The sequence below is a fragment of the Cannabis sativa genome, chromosome 6, assembly GCF_029168945.1.
Source record: "Cannabis sativa cultivar Pink pepper isolate KNU-18-1 chromosome 6, ASM2916894v1, whole genome shotgun sequence".
Classification (NCBI taxonomy): domain Eukaryota; kingdom Viridiplantae; phylum Streptophyta; class Magnoliopsida; order Rosales; family Cannabaceae; genus Cannabis; species Cannabis sativa.
The window spans coordinates 75130779-75138539 of NC_083606.1; positions in this window are offsets into that span (position 1 = coordinate 75130779).

Sequence of the window (7761 nt, forward strand, 5' to 3'; positions counted from 1 at the left end):
CTATCTCTTGTCACCACAACAATTTTCCTTATTAGCTGCGGACCCAATATCGACGGACCAAATCCGTCCCTATTAACGGGATTATTACTGACAGATTTTGGGGCCCGTCGGTATTATTGTGTAATAAATTAAAATAAAAAAAAAATGAATGCAATAGTAGAAGGCTAAGGTTAATACCAGCGGGTATCCACCGTTAATAATAGTAATACCGGCGGGGCATATTTCCGTCAGTAAACAGAATTCTATATATACCCCCCACGAACCGGTTTCTCTATTTTTTCCATTTCCCAACTTTTTTTCATTTAAAATTTTTCTCTTTCACTACTGTCTCTTTCACCATTTCACCACCATTGCTCCACCATTTCATTAAGGGAACACCACCAGACGTCAGATATTTCTTCAAACTGCCTAGTTTCAATATAGGTTAATATAATATTCAATTTTTTATATTTAAATATATGTGTGTACTATTATATATTTATAAGGTTTTTTCATGATGTAATTTTTTTTTATTATTTTTAGATTTAAAAAGCGGGAGTTTAAATTTCGGCTTGAATAAGATCAAAAAGTTTTACTTGTGTAAGGTATGTTTATATTTTTTTTATAAATCATAAATATTTTAAATATATACTATAGTTGTAATTTAAATTTGAAATATATATTATTTTTAAGATTTTTAGATTCATTTAGATATATAATGTATATATATTTTTGTTTTTATAAATAATATATAATTTTTTTTATTCTGTTTATATATAATATATATAAATTTTTATTGTGTTTATATATATAATATATATTTTTTATTTTATTTTTATATATACATATATATTAATTTTTATGTATATATATATAATTATATTTGAATTTATTTATTTATATATATTTTTTTGTTATGTATTGTTTTTTTTATATATAATTTTATTTCTATAATTGAAAATATTTTATTTTTGTTATTTTCAGATTGGGCAAAAGTATTTTTCTATTTATGTTTACAATTTTTTTTGTGAAATGTATTGTTTTATTAATATGTGTATTTCTTGTTTTATTTTAGATGTACTAATTAATATTTTTGAAAATTGTATTTGATTTAAGTATATATATATATATATATATGGGTATGCTCTTAATGGGTATTACCCATATATGGGTATTTTATTCTTGACCATTGGATCAAATATCTAATGGTTGATATTTATAATCATTAATTAAATATTAAAAAATTGCTATTTCCTATTTTGTTATTCTCTATATTCCTAAAATAGATAAAACTATTAATAGAAATAAAAAATTTATAAATGGAATTGTTATTTAAAAAATAAAACACACTAAAAAACTAACAAACTATTTTTTTTAATAAAAATCAATTTAAAGATTAAAAAGAAAAAAAGTGTATATTTATCTTTTTATAAAAATTTTTTAAACTAGAATTCTAAATTGCATTACTGAAAATAAAAATATAATAATTTTAAGCTTTAAACTGTAATACATATAAAATGTATAAGATTTTTTCTACACCTAAAATCTTTTATTTTATAATAATTAACAGTTATTTATATGTTTTTTTATTTTTTTTTAAAATACTTGAGTTACCAAATCTATAAGAACAAAACCAATGAAGAAAATTTTAACAAAAAAAAATGAAGGAAGAACAAAGTGTCATAAACATTATTGAATAATGGCAATTACCAACACAAAAAATTATATTTGACCCCTAGACAAGATTATCATCTTTCAATCCTAAAAATATAAATAATGAACAACACCTCATTAGTTATTCTAAGAGAATGATACATGGTAATATAAAAAAAATCATTGGATGATAATAATATTTCTCTAACAATGATAGCCTAAGTAAGAACTAAGAAGTATTGTAGCGTTTTATTTTTAAGAGTATGAATAATATGAGGACAATTGAATTCCACAATCAAGCTCTTATTCTCCTAATAAAAAAAACACATTAATATACATGTAAATGATTTTTAGTTTTACAATAATAAATTATTAATATACTCACAATTTCATAAAATAATAAAGTAATAATTTTAATTAATTTTTAAAAATAATTTATAATTTTTTTTTCAAACTATTAATTGTAATTATTATTTCCAATTTTATAAAAAATAAATATAATTTTTTTAAAAAAATAATTGTTAAAAACTTGCCTTAAAAGGTTATTAAATTGTTACCTTATTAATTTTTTTTAGTTCCCATCAATGGGTATTACCCATTAAGAAGTGTTCCATATATATATATATATATATATATATATATATTTGATATGTTGAAGATGTAATTTTTGTAATAAAATTTAAAAAATCTAGAAGAATGAAAAAATATACCAAAAAAAAAGTATAATTTAATATAACGTTTCTTTTATGAAGATAAATTTTTAATTTTATGAGTTAAATTAAAAAATTCATTTAAATTTATATAAATAATTTAAATTTTTAAATAATAATATTTAAAAAAAATTGTTTAATTTATATTTATTTTATTTTAAAAAATAATGTTAGTAATTTATTATTTTTTAAATAAATTAAAAATAAACATCTTACATATTTAAAATTAAAAAAGTAAATAAGAGGAATTTTATCTATTTTTTAAAATTTAATAATATTTTATTTAAATGAATTAAATTTTTACCTTAGTTTTAAAAAATAATTTGTTTACATTATGTTTAAATTATTTTAAATAATAAGATTAGTTAGATTAGTAAAATTTATTTTATTTACTTAATAATAATAAAACATAATTTTTTTTAAATTATATATAAATAAATTAAAGGTAATTTATAATAAATATTTTTATTGTTATTTTTAAATACCAACATTAAATATCACCAAATATGATCATCTTTCATAAATTATTCATATTATTTTATAAATATAGAGTTAATAAAAAAATGGTTAAAAAGAATACTATAGCTTTAGTATACCTACAAATATACCATAATTTTTGTATATTTGCAAATAAAGTCTAAAACAAAGTTGTTCTGCACTTTATTTGGATTATACAAGAGCTATGGTTATACTTTGTACTATTGACTCCAAAGTAATCAAAAAAAAAAAGCTTTACAATTATTGGTATACATAAAACATGAAATAATATGATCATATTTTATAAAATATTCATAATATTTTACAAATATAATTAATAAAAAATAGTTAAAAATTGAAAAACCGTGTTTTTGCAAATGTCAGTTGTATATACGAAAATATAAAAACTGTAAGCGTTTGCAGCAGCAGAAAGTAATTCTGCTACAGCAAAACTGAACAGGCAGAATATAAAATATTTGCAGAAAAATAAATAACTTGACACAAGAGATTTGTACGTGGTATCAGTGTTCTCCCGAACACTCCTAGTCCACGGGGCCACGCCCAGAGAATGAAATCAATTAATAAAGTATCAAAATTACAAAGACAATTGACTTAAACAAGTTTAGACTCCCTCTAAAGTATTGCCGCAATCCTTTGTAATCCACTTTATGAATCTGACTTCTTGAAACACCTTCAAGCCCGAACTCCCTTCGTCTTTGAAGTGTGAGTGCTTACTTCCTCCCGAAGTAAGGCTTCAACAAGTCTTCTCCCGAAGACCAAGTGCTTACTTCCTCCCGAAGTAAGGCTTCAACAAGTCTTCTCCCGAAGACCAAGTGCTTACTTCCTCCCGAAGTAAGGCTTTATCAAGTCTTCTCCCGAAGACCAATCTCTTGTTCAGTCAAGTAGTTCTTCACAACCTCTAGGATAGAGTAAGAACAGAAATAGAACAACTAGAACCTAGATGAACAACTAGGCTCTCACAAAACAAAGAAAGACTCTCTTCTCTCAAAAGATAAATGTAGAAAATGAATAATGGAAGAGGTAATTCGAATGGTTGCTCTCTAGGCTCTATTTATAGACCATAGAAACCAAAGAGGCAACCACAAGTTCGAATTAGCAGCTGTACAAAAACTTTCCAAAAGAAACACGATCTGCTACATCAGATTCGGATGCTGACGCAGCGGATCTGCCCAGAAACGGGAAACTTACTAAAATCGGGTCCGATCTTCTTTCAATGCTTGATTCCTGCCAAAAACAGATTAGATATTCTGATTGTATCAAGATACAATCGAAATCAATAAGGAAAAGGCAATAAACAAAGTTTCCCTAAAAAAGACAACTTTCCAAAAGAGAATTTCTTCTCTTTTGAGAAGTTTTCAACAAAGGAAAGTTCAGCTGAAAGTGCAACTTTCCAAACAAGGAAAAGGGCAACTACAATCCGAATTTATAAGGTAAGAAATCGAATATGAATGCATAGCAATCTTACCATAAAAAGGAAAAATTATTTTGTCACCTAACTTGCCAAAAAAGGACTTTACAATCTCCCCCTTTGGCACTTTAGATGAACAAAATAATTTTTACCATAAAGTACCTGCAATGCAAAGTTAGCAAGAGCAAAAGATACTACTCCCCCTGAGTAACACAATCGAAAACCAACAATAACTAAAGAAACATGCTAACTTTTAAACCAAATAAGTTCACAAGTACCAAACACAACTCCCCCTGGAAAAAAGGTCTAGAGTTGATAAAAACAAATTGAATGCTCAATAAAATGCACATTAATTAAGAAATATTTTGACAACTAAATTGCCAAAAAAGGACCTAACAATCTCCCCCTTTGGCACTTTAGATAATCAAAATATTATTAATTAACAAACACCTACAAAACAAAGTTAGCAAAATAAACATAAAAACTCCCCCTGAGAAGCACAACATTAAACCAAAATAAACAGCTAACTTTGACCAAAGATGAACACAAACACAAACCTCAACTCCCCCTAGACAGTTGAGTATACAATTGAAAACCCAATTACTCCCCCTTTTTGTTTATCTATAAGGGCCAAAGACAAAAAGAAATGAAAATATAGAAAAATGTCCACAAAAACAAAAAGAAAGAAAGCTTATGCCCCATAAAGCTTGATCAATGAGGACAGCTGCTGGGACATCTCTTGCTGAACCTCCTCCATGGCAGCAAATCGATTGGAGCAGCAAGAGGAGCATTTGAGGGGACTTGTTCGGATTCCACCAATTTTTTGAGATGTCGTAGGTTCTTTGTTCTCACCATTTTGATCTAAAAAGGAAGATGAACAGAAACACACAAGAAACAGGAAAGAGGGTTCGGGTAGGTGGTGAGTTAAATGACAAAGATTGGTTTATATAAGCTTCGAAGCAAGACAAGAAAAGGAAACCAATTTTTAAAAATTAAATGGTAACCGCCAGCCCATGAACACAAAAGGAAACTGCCCACTCCTTGCAACTTCTTTCCCCCTTTTTTTTAAAAAAAAATAAAAGGAAACTAGAATTACCAACAATATTTCCAAAAATAAGTCAATCTTTCAAGACTAAAGACACATTACATATAAAAGATCAATCTTTAAATGGAAACATATAAAAAATAAATCAAAGAAGAATGAATGTTGATACTTACCATTTATGCACAAGATTTTCTTGACCCATGAAGCAAGTCACACGCCTCCCTTTCTTTTTTTTTATTTATTTTATTTTTTTTTTTATTATTTTTTTTTAAATAAAACCGAAAATAAAATATAATGTGTACAATAAATATATGTGATTCGAACCAAGCAAAAGAAATCAAATATCATTGACAATTGACAAAATAAATTACATGTTATGCTTTTAAGGAAAATAACTAATTAGTATCTCATGAAATAATCATACTTAATTGATGTTGAGAAAAAAAGATATGCATGTTACTGAAAATTGTGAACCAGGATTATCAATTTAATTTTAATAGAGGAGACTTACAGATTTGAACACACTTGTCAGACATAAGTGTGTGCAGTGAAAATAGGATCATTGTCCTTGGCAAGATTTTTCATTTTCGCCTTTTTCAATTTGATCCCGCAACTGGATGCTTTCACACCATACTGAAGGTAGCCCTTTTCTATGGTAGTGCATCCTCATCATAGTTGCTAATTACAATGTTCCAGCTTACTCATCAGATGGCTTTCACACCTCAGTATGGGTAGCTCTATTCCAGCAAGGGGCCTGACAAGACTGAAACAAAAATTGCTCAACTCTGTATAAGAACATTATTTAATCCTAGACACACATAAAGAGTAACATGAACCTTTTAGCACAACAACACAAAGTATGATCAGACTGAGATCCTAACTAATTATAAACCAAAAGCATAAACATGATTTGTCAAAATACAATGATAGACGATTAAGAGCTAGAGATGAATCACATAACACTATTGTACAAGAATTATGAACAGATAAAATTAAACAATGCAAACTCCCAAAGACTTTCTGAGGGAGTCAAAGCGACTTGCATCTAGGGCCTTTGTGAAAATATCAGCTAATTGTTTTTCAGTATCAACATATTCTAATTGCAATGATTTATTTTCAACAAGTTCCCTGATAAAGTGATGTCTTATGTCAATGTGCTTTGTTCTAGAATGTTGGACAGGATTTTTGGAAATATTTATGGCACTAGTATTGTCACAAAAAATAGTCAAAACACCCAATTCAAACCCATAATCAATCAACATTTGTTTCAACCACAATAGTTGAGTGCAACAACTGCCAGCAGCGATGTACTCAGCTTCGGCAGTGGATAAGGAGATGGAAATCTGTTTCTTGCTATGCCAAGATACTAAATTATTCCCAAGAAAGAAACATCCTCCACTTGTGCTCTTTCGATCATCAGCATTTCCTGCCCAATCTGCATCACTAAAACAAGCAAGATTTGAATTGGTATCTTTCGAGTACCAAATTCCATAATCAGGAGTGCTATTAACATATCTAATAATCCTTTTCACAGCTGATACATGAGATTCCATAGGATTACTTTGATATCTAGCACACACTCCCACACTGTAACATATATCAGGACGACTAGCAGTTAAATACAAAAGACTTCCAATCATGCTACGATAGAGTGTTGTGTCTACCTTTACTCCATTCTCATCTTTTGTTAATTTCAGTGTGGTGCTCATAGGAGTACTTACCTGCTTAGCCGATTCAAGGCCAAATTTCTTGACAAGGTTCTTAGCATACTTGCTTTGAGATACAAATGTACCTCCTTCCATTTGTCTCACTTGAAGACCCAGAAAGAAATTAAGCTCACCAACCATGCTCATTTCAAATTCACTTTTCATTTGATCAACAAATACCTGCACTTCATGGTTAGATGTAGAACCAAAAACTATATCATCAACATAAATTTGAACAATGATAAAATCAGATTTTATATGTTTGATGAAAAGAGTTTTATCCACACTACCTCTGTGATAGCCATGAGAAAGTAAAAATTGAGTCAACCTTTCATACCAAGCTCGAGGAGCTTGTTTCAGACCATACAAAGCTTTTTCAAGTTTGTATACATGGTCTGAAAATTGAGGATCTTCAAATCCTTTTGGTTGCTCAACATAAACTTCCTCATTCAAAATACCATTTAGGAAGGCAGATTTCACATCCATTTGAAACAATTTAATATTCAGAATACAAGCAATACACAAAAGTAAACGAATTGATTCTAATCTTGCAACAGGAGCAAAAGTTTCATCAAAATCAATACCTTCTACATGTGTGTACCCTTGAGCCACCAAACGAGCCTTGTTTCTCACAATTGTACCGAACTCATCACTTTTATTTTTAAACAACCACTTTGTTCCAATAACATTTATACCTTTTGGTCTTCGGACCAAAATCCATACCTTGTTGCGAACAAATTGGTTGAGTTCCTCTTGCATTGC